This window comes from Microcebus murinus, chromosome 8 (genome assembly GCF_040939455.1).
Source record: "Microcebus murinus isolate Inina chromosome 8, M.murinus_Inina_mat1.0, whole genome shotgun sequence".
NCBI classification, from domain to species: Eukaryota; Metazoa; Chordata; class Mammalia; order Primates; family Cheirogaleidae; genus Microcebus; species Microcebus murinus.
Window position 1 is genome coordinate 109,279,636 of NC_134111.1, and position 11,549 is coordinate 109,291,184.

At 63.3% G+C, this 11,549-nt stretch overlaps 3 non-coding genes across 3 annotated transcripts; all 3 read left to right on the forward strand.

The window, feature by feature from the left end:
* The first annotated feature begins 3,182 nt into the window (after positions 1-3,182).
* On the forward strand, positions 3,183-3,301 carry LOC142872581 (5S ribosomal RNA). Its single transcript, XR_012920838.1, has one exon. It is a non-coding gene; the product is annotated as a 5S ribosomal RNA (ribosomal RNA).
* Positions 3,302-7,088: 3,787 nt separating this feature from the next.
* On the forward strand, positions 7,089-7,207 carry LOC142872582 (5S ribosomal RNA). Its single transcript, XR_012920839.1, has one exon. It is a non-coding gene; the product is annotated as a 5S ribosomal RNA (ribosomal RNA).
* A 3,787-nt stretch (positions 7,208-10,994) lies between these two features.
* On the forward strand, positions 10,995-11,113 carry LOC142872583 (5S ribosomal RNA). The gene has a single exon (XR_012920840.1). It is a non-coding gene; the product is annotated as a 5S ribosomal RNA (ribosomal RNA).
* Positions 11,114-11,549: the final 436 nt, after the last annotated feature.

Below are 11,549 nucleotides of genomic sequence, written 5' to 3' on the forward strand. Positions count from 1 at the left end.
AGAGTCTCGTTTTGCTGCCCAGGCTAGAGTGAGTGCCATGGCGTCAGCCTAGCTCACAGCAACCTCAATCTCCGGGCTCAAGCAATCCTGCTGCCTCAGCCTCCCGAGTAGTTGGGACTACAGGCATGCACCACCACGCCCGGCTGTGTTTTTCTATATATATTAGTTGGCCAATTAATTTCTTTCTATTTTTAGTAGAGACGGGGTCTCGCTCTTGCTCAGGCTGGTTTCGAACTCCTGACCTGGAGCAATCCGCCCGCCTCGGCCTCCCAGAGAGCTAGGATTACAGGCGTGAGCCACCGCGCCCGGCCCCCCCCTGTGTTCTTATTCATATACCTCTCATGTTGTTCCAGCGTATTGTGGGGATACCAATGTTAAGGTCGGGTGCCTTGCCCTCTCCAAGCCTCCCCCCTCGGGTCAGAGCTTCAAGTGCGCCCATCCCCCAGTCGGTGCGCACCCACCCCATGCCTAATGGATGTGTATGCCCCTCCCCTCCCCCCACCCGCCCGACACCCACCCGATGAAGGTGATTCCTCTCCGTCCACTTAGGTGTCCATCCGTTCGTACCAATTTGCTGGTGAGCGCGCTCACGTGGTGCTCGTGTGTCCATTCTTGGGATACTTGGCTTACTGGAACGGGTTCCAGCTCTGGCCAGGAGAACACGAGAGGCGCCCTCTCACCGCTGCTCCTCACAGCCGAATGGCACTCCGTGGTGTCCACGCGCCACATTTTATTGATGCACTCCTGGATGGATGGGCACTCGGGTCGCTTCCACGTCTTTGCGATTGTGAATTGTGCCCTAACTGTAACCCTAACCCTTACCCAGCCCGTCTCCTCTGCCCCTGCCTGACGCACTCCTCCCCGGCCAGGCCCGTCACTGTCCTGGGCCCCCGCCTGACCGGCTCCTCCCCGCCCGGCCGGTCACCGTCCTCTGCCCCTGCCTGACATGCTCCTTCCCGCCCGCCCGGCCTCTCACCGTCCTCGGCCCCTGCCTGACCGGCTCCTCCGTCGCCTGGGCCTTCCAAGGGCTTGGTGTGGACGCTGCTTCCAGGAAGCCCTCCAGAAACCCGGCAGCAGGGTGGCCGCAGCAGTCTCCAGCAGCCGTCCCTAAGTCGCGTGAGTGCGGGGGACGTGCCCCCGCTGTGCCGCGGGGGGGCCCAGCCTGGTGTCTTCCCTGAGGCCCTGGGGCTGCCGGCTGGGCTGCCGCTCCCCGCAAGGGGAGAGCCGCGGAGGTGGGGACCGCCTCCTGATGGGGACGTACACGCAGCTCTCCACGTCGGATTCCGGGGCTCTCTGTCCTGCCCGAAGGCCCAGCTGGCCTGCGGGTCCTTAGAGTGGCAAAAACATCCGAAAACTGAGATTGAGGGTCCGGTGGGTGTCTGCACTTTTGTGCTGGGCACCCCAGGGAGGCCCGGGGGCTGGCTGGACAACGTGGTCTGCTGGGCGGGGGGAGGGGGGTTGGAGGAGCAACTGATGCCCTTTGCACTTTGGGTAGCAAGAGTCTGAGGTGTCTCTGAGCCCTGTGCCCTGTGGGGGGGGGGGCGGGGGGGAGGAGGAGGAGGAGGAGGAGGAGGAGGTGGGAAGGGCCGGGGCCTGCAGTCCTGTTCCCGGGGTGGCACGGCAAGTGGCTTCTTCCACAGGCTGCTTGGCCTGGGCTCCCTGCACCTGGGCCTTTGGAGGACCGGCCCTGTGCTTGCCAACACTTCCTGCAGGGACCCAGAGCTGGGAGGTGGCATCTCTCAGCCCTGGGTCGGGCAGAGCCCCAGCGGGCCATGCCCACAACCTCTCTCAGCACCGGTCCCCCAGAAGGCTCCTTTGGGACCAGGATTCTCTTGCGGTGACTCTTTAAGGTCTGGCCCCTGGATGGAGGGGCACCAGGAGTAGAGGAGCAGGAAGGGGAAGGGGGTGGCCATGCGAGGGGACACTTTGAGGCCAAGTCCCAGCTTCAGCCTGATCCTCCTGGGAACCCCGCTCTGAGACAAGGAGCCGGGCTTCGCATTCCCACAGCAGCCAGTCGTGGGCTGAGGACACCTGGGGCGTTGGGAACTCCCTGGCTTCTCCTTGGTTTAACATCTAGAGCTGCTTGTGAATCGCGCCGCCACACACACCCGAGCGCAGGTGTCTTCCGCACAGACTGCGGGCCTCGCTCTTCTGAATGCCGCTAGCTCGCCACCCACCCACGGGTGAACCTGGTCAGGGTGCTTTCTCTAAGGGGCAGACTCTTTTCCGGGCGGGCTACCGGTGTCTCTGTTTGCTCGTTTCTTTCTTCCATTTCGGGAAAGGCTTCCTTGCTGGGTGTGGAAATCTCCTATGCCTTCCCTCGCCTATTCTGTCAGCTTTAAAATTCTCTTTCAGTTGCCACCCTCACAGATGGATTAGGAAACTCTTTCCGGTGCACTCATTAGTGAAATGACCTCCAGGAAGCTGGAATCCAATATCTAATGGCCGATTTTTAGCGAGTCCACACGCCAGGGTGGTCGGGGTCCAATGCAGCCCCGGCCAGGCCCAGGCCCCTTGGACTGGGCCACCGGAGGACACGGAGGAGGGTCCCGGCCCCCACGAAGCGGTGCCGGCAGTTCTCCACGGGCTTGGGCGTTTTCCAGAGGTAGGAGATGGAGGGGACTGATTTCTTCAGCGCCCCCCAAACCACGCCACCCCACCCCACCCATGGGACACATCCCCAGAGAGAGACGCCCCATACACTGGCTGTGCCCCAGCCCTGGCCCGGGGGAATAGGCGGCAGCCCACCCACAGGGCGAGGGGGGGGGGCGCAGCTGAAAGGGGTTGTGGGGGAGGGCGGCCCCTGGCTGGGGTCAAAGGGCGAGCGTCCCGCGCGTGCGCAGTCAGCGGCAGGCAGCGACGCGCTGGGGGTGGGCAGCGGGTAGGTGAAGGAGGCCGGGCGAGGAGACGAGGGGGGCTGGGAGGGCTCCACCTTGGCGAGTCCAGCCGTGGAGGCGCATCTTGTGTGAGTGTGAGTGAGTGTGAGTGTGTGTGTGTGTGTATAGAGAGACAGCCCCCCGCCCCGCCCCGCCCATCACCCCCGTCCCTGGGAGCCCGCGGGACCCGGCCGGCCGGAGAACTCAACCGGCCCGGCCCGGCGCGGGGCCTGGGGCGGGAGGCGGCGGCGGGGAAGCCCAGAGAGGCTCGGCTTCTTGAGCGGGGCAGGGGCGCCCTCCGCCGCCGTCTAGGGCCACACCACCCTGAACGCCCCCGATCTCGTCTGGTCTCGGAAGCTAAGCAGGGTCGGGCCTGGTTAGTACTTGGATGGGAGACCGCCTGGGAATACCGGGTGCCACAGGCTGCTGCTTTTTTTTTTTTTTTTTTTTTGCCTCTTGTTCTGTCCCCTTTCTGGGAGCGCGGCGGCGGCCCGGGGTGGGGGTCACCCCCACCCTCAGCGCCCGCGCGGTGCCTGGCGCCCCAGCCCGCACCGTGGGGCCTCCTCTTGTCCCAAGCCGCGACACCGCCGCCACGCGGCAGCATGCGTGGCATCTGGACTGTCAGGTCTCAGACCAAAGGTCTGCTCTGTGGGAACCGACACGCTGGAGGAAACCTTGAGAGTCTGAGAGGGGAGGGAGTTCCAGAAGAAGGCCAGGATGTCATTTTGAGGGAGTACGTGACCAGAACTCGTCCCGTTGCTTTTGGGGTTCTATGGGCTACACGCAGGAATCTTTGGTGGTGGCACCTGATGTTGGGGGATCCGGAGTCACACCCAGACCTGCTCCACAGGCCTCCTTTTACTTTTCTCTTCGGATTCATTATGTTTAAAAAGTGTCTCTTACCTCTAAGATTGCATTTTCTTTTCTCTCTCTTTTCAAGCAGATGATGGGAGTACAAGTATTCAGGTGACATGTGTTGCCCGTGCCCCCCTCCCCCCTGTGTTCTTTTTTTTTTTTTTTTTTTTTGAGACAGAGTCTCGTTTTGCTGCCCAGGCTAGAGTGAGTGCCATGGCGTCAGCCTAGCTCACAGCAACCTCAATCTCCGGGCTCAAGCAATCCTGCTGCCTCAGCCTCCCGAGTAGTTGGGACTACAGGCATGCACCACCACGCCCGGCTGTGTTTTTCTATATATATTAGTTGGCCAATTAATTTCTTTCTATTTTTAGTAGAGACGGGGTCTCGCTCTTGCTCAGGCTGGTTTCGAACTCCTGACCTGGAGCAATCCGCCCGCCTCGGCCTCCCAGAGAGCTAGGATTACAGGCGTGAGCCACCGCGCCCGGCCCCCCCCTGTGTTCTTATTCATATACCTCTCATGTTGTTCCAGCGTATTGTGGGGGTACCAATGTTAAGGTCGGGTGCCTTGCCCTCTCCAAGCCTCCCCCCTCGGGTCAGAGCTTCAAGTGCGCCCATCCCCCAGTCGGTGCGCACCCACCCCATGCCTAATGGATGTGTATGCCCCTCCCCTCCCCCCACCCGCCCGACACCCACCCGATGAAGGTGATTCCTCTCCGTCCACTTAGGTGTCCATCCGTTCGTACCAATTTGCTGGTGAGCGCGCTCACGTGGTGCTCGTGTGTCCATTCTTGGGATACTTGGCTTACTGGAACGGGTTCCAGCTCTGGCCAGGAGAACACGAGAGGCGCCCCCTCACCGCTGCTCCTCACAGCCGAATGGCACTCCGTGGTGTCCACGCGCCACATTTTATTGATGCACTCCTGGATGGATGGGCACTCGGGTCGCTTCCACGTCTTTGCGATTGTGAATTGTGCCCTAACTGTAACCCTAACCCTTACCCAGCCCGTCTCCTCTGCCCCTGCCTGACGCACTCCTCCCCGGCCAGGCCCGTCACTGTCCTGGGCCCCCGCCTGACCGGCTCCTCCCCGCCCGGCCGGTCACCGTCCTCTGCCCCTGCCTGACATGCTCCTTCCCGCCCGCCCGGCCTCTCACCGTCCTCGGCCCCTGCCTGACCGGCTCCTCCGTCGCCTGGGCCTTCCAAGGGCTTGGTGTGGACGCTGCTTCCAGGAAGCCCTCCAGAAACCCGGCAGCAGGGTGGCCGCAGCAGTCTCCAGCAGCCGTCCCTAAGTCGCGTGAGTGCGGGGGACGTGCCCCCGCTGTGCCGCGGGGGGGCCCAGCCTGGTGTCTTCCCTGAGGCCCTGGGGCTGCCGGCTGGGCTGCCGCTCCCCGCAAGGGGAGAGCCGCGGAGGTGGGGACCGCCTCCTGATGGGGACGTACACGCAGCTCTCCACGTCGGATTCCGGGGCTCTCTGTCCTGCCCGAAGGCCCAGCTGGCCTGCGGGTCCTTAGAGTGGCAAAAACATCCGAAAACTGAGATTGAGGGTCCGGTGGGTGTCTGCACTTTTGTGCTGGGCACCCCAGGGAGGCCCGGGGGCTGGCTGGACAACGTGGTCTGCTGGGCGGGGGGAGGGGGGTTGGAGGAGCAACTGATGCCCTTTGCACTTTGGGTAGCAAGAGTCTGAGGTGTCTCTGAGCCCTGTGCCCTGTGGGGGGGGGGCGGGGGGGAGGAGGAGGAGGAGGAGGAGGAGGAGGTGGGAAGGGCCGGGGCCTGCAGTCCTGTTCCCGGGGTGGCACGGCAAGTGGCTTCTTCCACAGGCTGCTTGGCCTGGGCTCCCTGCACCTGGGCCTTTGGAGGACCGGCCCTGTGCTTGCCAACACTTCCTGCAGGGACCCAGAGCTGGGAGGTGGCATCTCTCAGCCCTGGGTCGGGCAGAGCCCCAGCGGGCCATGCCCACAACCTCTCTCAGCACCGGTCCCCCAGAAGGCTCCTTTGGGACCAGGATTCTCTTGCGGTGACTCTTTAAGGTCTGGCCCCTGGATGGAGGGGCACCAGGAGTAGAGGAGCAGGAAGGGGAAGGGGGTGGCCATGCGAGGGGACACTTTGAGGCCAAGTCCCAGCTTCAGCCTGATCCTCCTGGGAACCCCGCTCTGAGACAAGGAGCCGGGCTTCGCATTCCCACAGCAGCCAGTCGTGGGCTGAGGACACCTGGGGCGTTGGGAACTCCCTGGCTTCTCCTTGGTTTAACATCTAGAGCTGCTTGTGAATCGCGCCGCCACACACACCCGAGCGCAGGTGTCTTCCGCACAGACTGCGGGCCTCGCTCTTCTGAATGCCGCTAGCTCGCCACCCACCCACGGGTGAACCTGGTCAGGGTGCTTTCTCTAAGGGGCAGACTCTTTTCCGGGCGGGCTACCGGTGTCTCTGTTTGCTCGTTTCTTTCTTCCATTTCGGGAAAGGCTTCCTTGCTGGGTGTGGAAATCTCCTATGCCTTCCCTCGCCTATTCTGTCAGCTTTAAAATTCTCTTTCAGTTGCCACCCTCACAGATGGATTAGGAAACTCTTTCCGGTGCACTCATTAGTGAAATGACCTCCAGGAAGCTGGAATCCAATATCTAATGGCCGATTTTTAGCGAGTCCACACGCCAGGGTGGTCGGGGTCCAATGCAGCCCCGGCCAGGCCCAGGCCCCTTGGACTGGGCCACCGGAGGACACGGAGGAGGGTCCCGGCCCCCACGAAGCGGTGCCGGCAGTTCTCCACGGGCTTGGGCGTTTTCCAGAGGTAGGAGATGGAGGGGACTGATTTCTTCAGCGCCCCCCAAACCACGCCACCCCACCCCACCCATGGGACACATCCCCAGAGAGAGACGCCCCATACACTGGCTGTGCCCCAGCCCTGGCCCGGGGGAATAGGCGGCAGCCCACCCACAGGGCGAGGGGGGGGGGCGCAGCTGAAAGGGGTTGTGGGGGAGGGCGGCCCCTGGCTGGGGTCAAAGGGCGAGCGTCCCGCGCGTGCGCAGTCAGCGGCAGGCAGCGACGCGCTGGGGGTGGGCAGCGGGTAGGTGAAGGAGGCCGGGCGAGGAGACGAGGGGGGCTGGGAGGGCTCCACCTTGGCGAGTCCAGCCGTGGAGGCGCATCTTGTGTGAGTGTGAGTGAGTGTGAGTGTGTGTGTGTGTGTATAGAGAGACAGCCCCCCGCCCCGCCCCGCCCATCACCCCCGTCCCTGGGAGCCCGCGGGACCCGGCCGGCCGGAGAACTCAACCGGCCCGGCCCGGCGCGGGGCCTGGGGCGGGAGGCGGCGGCGGGGAAGCCCAGAGAGGCTCGGCTTCTTGAGCGGGGCAGGGGCGCCCTCCGCCGCCGTCTAGGGCCACACCACCCTGAACGCCCCCGATCTCGTCTGGTCTCGGAAGCTAAGCAGGGTCGGGCCTGGTTAGTACTTGGATGGGAGACCGCCTGGGAATACCGGGTGCCACAGGCTGCTGCTTTTTTTTTTTTTTTTTTTTTGCCTCTTGTTCTGTCCCCTTTCTGGGAGCGCGGCGGCGGCCCGGGGTGGGGGTCACCCCCACCCTCAGCGCCCGCGCGGTGCCTGGCGCCCCAGCCCGCACCGTGGGGCCTCCTCTTGTCCCAAGCCGCGACACCGCCGCCACGCGGCAGCATGCGTGGCATCTGGACTGTCAGGTCTCAGACCAAAGGTCTGCTCTGTGGGAACCGACACGCTGGAGGAAACCTTGAGAGTCTGAGAGGGGAGGGAGTTCCAGAAGAAGGCCAGGATGTCATTTTGAGGGAGTACGTGACCAGAACTCGTCCCGTTGCTTTTGGGGTTCTATGGGCTACACGCAGGAATCTTTGGTGGTGGCACCTGATGTTGGGGGATCCGGAGTCACACCCAGACCTGCTCCACAGGCCTCCTTTTACTTTTCTCTTCGGATTCATTATGTTTAAAAAGTGTCTCTTACCTCTAAGATTGCATTTTCTTTTCTCTCTCTTTTCAAGCAGATGATGGGAGTACAAGTATTCAGGTGACATGTGTTGCCCGTGCCCCCCTCCCCCCTGTGTTCTTTTTTTTTTTTTTTTTTTTTGAGACAGAGTCTCGTTTTGCTGCCCAGGCTAGAGTGAGTGCCATGGCGTCAGCCTAGCTCACAGCAACCTCAATCTCCGGGCTCAAGCAATCCTGCTGCCTCAGCCTCCCGAGTAGTTGGGACTACAGGCATGCACCACCACGCCCGGCTGTGTTTTTCTATATATATTAGTTGGCCAATTAATTTCTTTCTATTTTTAGTAGAGACGGGGTCTCGCTCTTGCTCAGGCTGGTTTCGAACTCCTGACCTGGAGCAATCCGCCCGCCTCGGCCTCCCAGAGAGCTAGGATTACAGGCGTGAGCCACCGCGCCCGGCCCCCCCCTGTGTTCTTATTCATATACCTCTCATGTTGTTCCAGCGTATTGTGGGGATACCAATGTTAAGGTCGGGTGCCTTGCCCTCTCCAAGCCTCCCCCCTCGGGTCAGAGCTTCAAGTGCGCCCATCCCCCAGTCGGTGCGCACCCACCCCATGCCTAATGGATGTGTATGCCCCTCCCCTCCCCCCACCCGCCCGACACCCACCCGATGAAGGTGATTCCTCTCCGTCCACTTAGGTGTCCATCCGTTCGTACCAATTTGCTGGTGAGCGCGCTCACGTGGTGCTCGTGTGTCCATTCTTGGGATACTTGGCTTACTGGAACGGGTTCCAGCTCTGGCCAGGAGAACACGAGAGGCGCCCTCTCACCGCTGCTCCTCACAGCCGAATGGCACTCCGTGGTGTCCACGCGCCACATTTTATTGATGCACTCCTGGATGGATGGGCACTCGGGTCGCTTCCACGTCTTTGCGATTGTGAATTGTGCCCTAACTGTAACCCTAACCCTTACCCAGCCCGTCTCCTCTGCCCCTGCCTGACGCACTCCTCCCCGGCCAGGCCCGTCACTGTCCTGGGCCCCCGCCTGACCGGCTCCTCCCCGCCCGGCCGGTCACCGTCCTCTGCCCCTGCCTGACATGCTCCTTCCCGCCCGCCCGGCCTCTCACCGTCCTCGGCCCCTGCCTGACCGGCTCCTCCGTCGCCTGGGCCTTCCAAGGGCTTGGTGTGGACGCTGCTTCCAGGAAGCCCTCCAGAAACCCGGCAGCAGGGTGGCCGCAGCAGTCTCCAGCAGCCGTCCCTAAGTCGCGTGAGTGCGGGGGACGTGCCCCCGCTGTGCCGCGGGGGGGCCCAGCCTGGTGTCTTCCCTGAGGCCCTGGGGCTGCCGGCTGGGCTGCCGCTCCCCGCAAGGGGAGAGCCGCGGAGGTGGGGACCGCCTCCTGATGGGGACGTACACGCAGCTCTCCACGTCGGATTCCGGGGCTCTCTGTCCTGCCCGAAGGCCCAGCTGGCCTGCGGGTCCTTAGAGTGGCAAAAACATCCGAAAACTGAGATTGAGGGTCCGGTGGGTGTCTGCACTTTTGTGCTGGGCACCCCAGGGAGGCCCGGGGGCTGGCTGGACAACGTGGTCTGCTGGGCGGGGGGAGGGGGGTTGGAGGAGCAACTGATGCCCTTTGCACTTTGGGTAGCAAGAGTCTGAGGTGTCTCTGAGCCCTGTGCCCTGTGGGGGGGGGGCGGGGGGGAGGAGGAGGAGGAGGAGGAGGAGGAGGTGGGAAGGGCCGGGGCCTGCAGTCCTGTTCCCGGGGTGGCACGGCAAGTGGCTTCTTCCACAGGCTGCTTGGCCTGGGCTCCCTGCACCTGGGCCTTTGGAGGACCGGCCCTGTGCTTGCCAACACTTCCTGCAGGGACCCAGAGCTGGGAGGTGGCATCTCTCAGCCCTGGGTCGGGCAGAGCCCCAGCGGGCCATGCCCACAACCTCTCTCAGCACCGGTCCCCCAGAAGGCTCCTTTGGGACCAGGATTCTCTTGCGGTGACTCTTTAAGGTCTGGCCCCTGGATGGAGGGGCACCAGGAGTAGAGGAGCAGGAAGGGGAAGGGGGTGGCCATGCGAGGGGACACTTTGAGGCCAAGTCCCAGCTTCAGCCTGATCCTCCTGGGAACCCCGCTCTGAGACAAGGAGCCGGGCTTCGCATTCCCACAGCAGCCAGTCGTGGGCTGAGGACACCTGGGGCGTTGGGAACTCCCTGGCTTCTCCTTGGTTTAACATCTAGAGCTGCTTGTGAATCGCGCCGCCACACACACCCGAGCGCAGGTGTCTTCCGCACAGACTGCGGGCCTCGCTCTTCTGAATGCCGCTAGCTCGCCACCCACCCACGGGTGAACCTGGTCAGGGTGCTTTCTCTAAGGGGCAGACTCTTTTCCGGGCGGGCTACCGGTGTCTCTGTTTGCTCGTTTCTTTCTTCCATTTCGGGAAAGGCTTCCTTGCTGGGTGTGGAAATCTCCTATGCCTTCCCTCGCCTATTCTGTCAGCTTTAAAATTCTCTTTCAGTTGCCACCCTCACAGATGGATTAGGAAACTCTTTCCGGTGCACTCATTAGTGAAATGACCTCCAGGAAGCTGGAATCCAATATCTAATGGCCGATTTTTAGCGAGTCCACACGCCAGGGTGGTCGGGGTCCAATGCAGCCCCGGCCAGGCCCAGGCCCCTTGGACTGGGCCACCGGAGGACACGGAGGAGGGTCCCGGCCCCCACGAAGCGGTGCCGGCAGTTCTCCACGGGCTTGGGCGTTTTCCAGAGGTAGGAGATGGAGGGGACTGATTTCTTCAGCGCCCCCCAAACCACGCCACCCCACCCCACCCATGGGACACATCCCCAGAGAGAGACGCCCCATACACTGGCTGTGCCCCAGCCCTGGCCCGGGGGAATAGGCGGCAGCCCACCCACAGGGCGAGGGGGGGGGGCGCAGCTGAAAGGGGTTGTGGGGGAGGGCGGCCCCTGGCTGGGGTCAAAGGGCGAGCGTCCCGCGCGTGCGCAGTCAGCGGCAGGCAGCGACGCGCTGGGGGTGGGCAGCGGGTAGGTGAAGGAGGCCGGGCGAGGAGACGAGGGGGGCTGGGAGGGCTCCACCTTGGCGAGTCCAGCCGTGGAGGCGCATCTTGTGTGAGTGTGAGTGAGTGTGAGTGTGTGTGTGTGTGTATAGAGAGACAGCCCCCCGCCCCGCCCCGCCCATCACCCCCGTCCCTGGGAGCCCGCGGGACCCGGCCGGCCGGAGAACTCAACCGGCCCGGCCCGGCGCGGGGCCTGGGGCGGGAGGCGGCGGCGGGGAAGCCCAGAGAGGCTCGGCTTCTTGAGCGGGGCAGGGGCGCCCTCCGCCGCCGTCTAGGGCCACACCACCCTGAACGCCCCCGATCTCGTCTGGTCTCGGAAGCTAAGCAGGGTCGGGCCTGGTTAGTACTTGGATGGGAGACCGCCTGGGAATACCGGGTGCCACAGGCTGCTGCTTTTTTTTTTTTTTTTTTTTTGCCTCTTGTTCTGTCCCCTTTCTGGGAGCGCGGCGGCGGCCCGGGGTGGGGGTCACCCCCACCCTCAGCGCCCGCGCGGTGCCTGGCGCCCCAGCCCGCACCGTGGGGCCTCCTCTTGTCCCAAGCCGCGACACCGCCGCCACGCGGCAGCATGCGTGGCATCTGGACTGTCAGGTCTCAGACCAAAGGTCTGCTCTGTGGGAACCGACACGCTGGAGGAAACCTTGAGAGTCTGAGAGGGGAGGGAGTTCCAGAAGAAGGCCAGGATGTCATTTTGAGGGAGTACGTGACCAGAACTCGTCCCGTTGCTTTTGGGGTTCTATGGGCTACACGCAGGAATCTTTGGTGGTGGCACCTGATGTTGGGGGATCCGGAGTCACACCCAGACCTGCTCCACAGGCCTCCTTTTA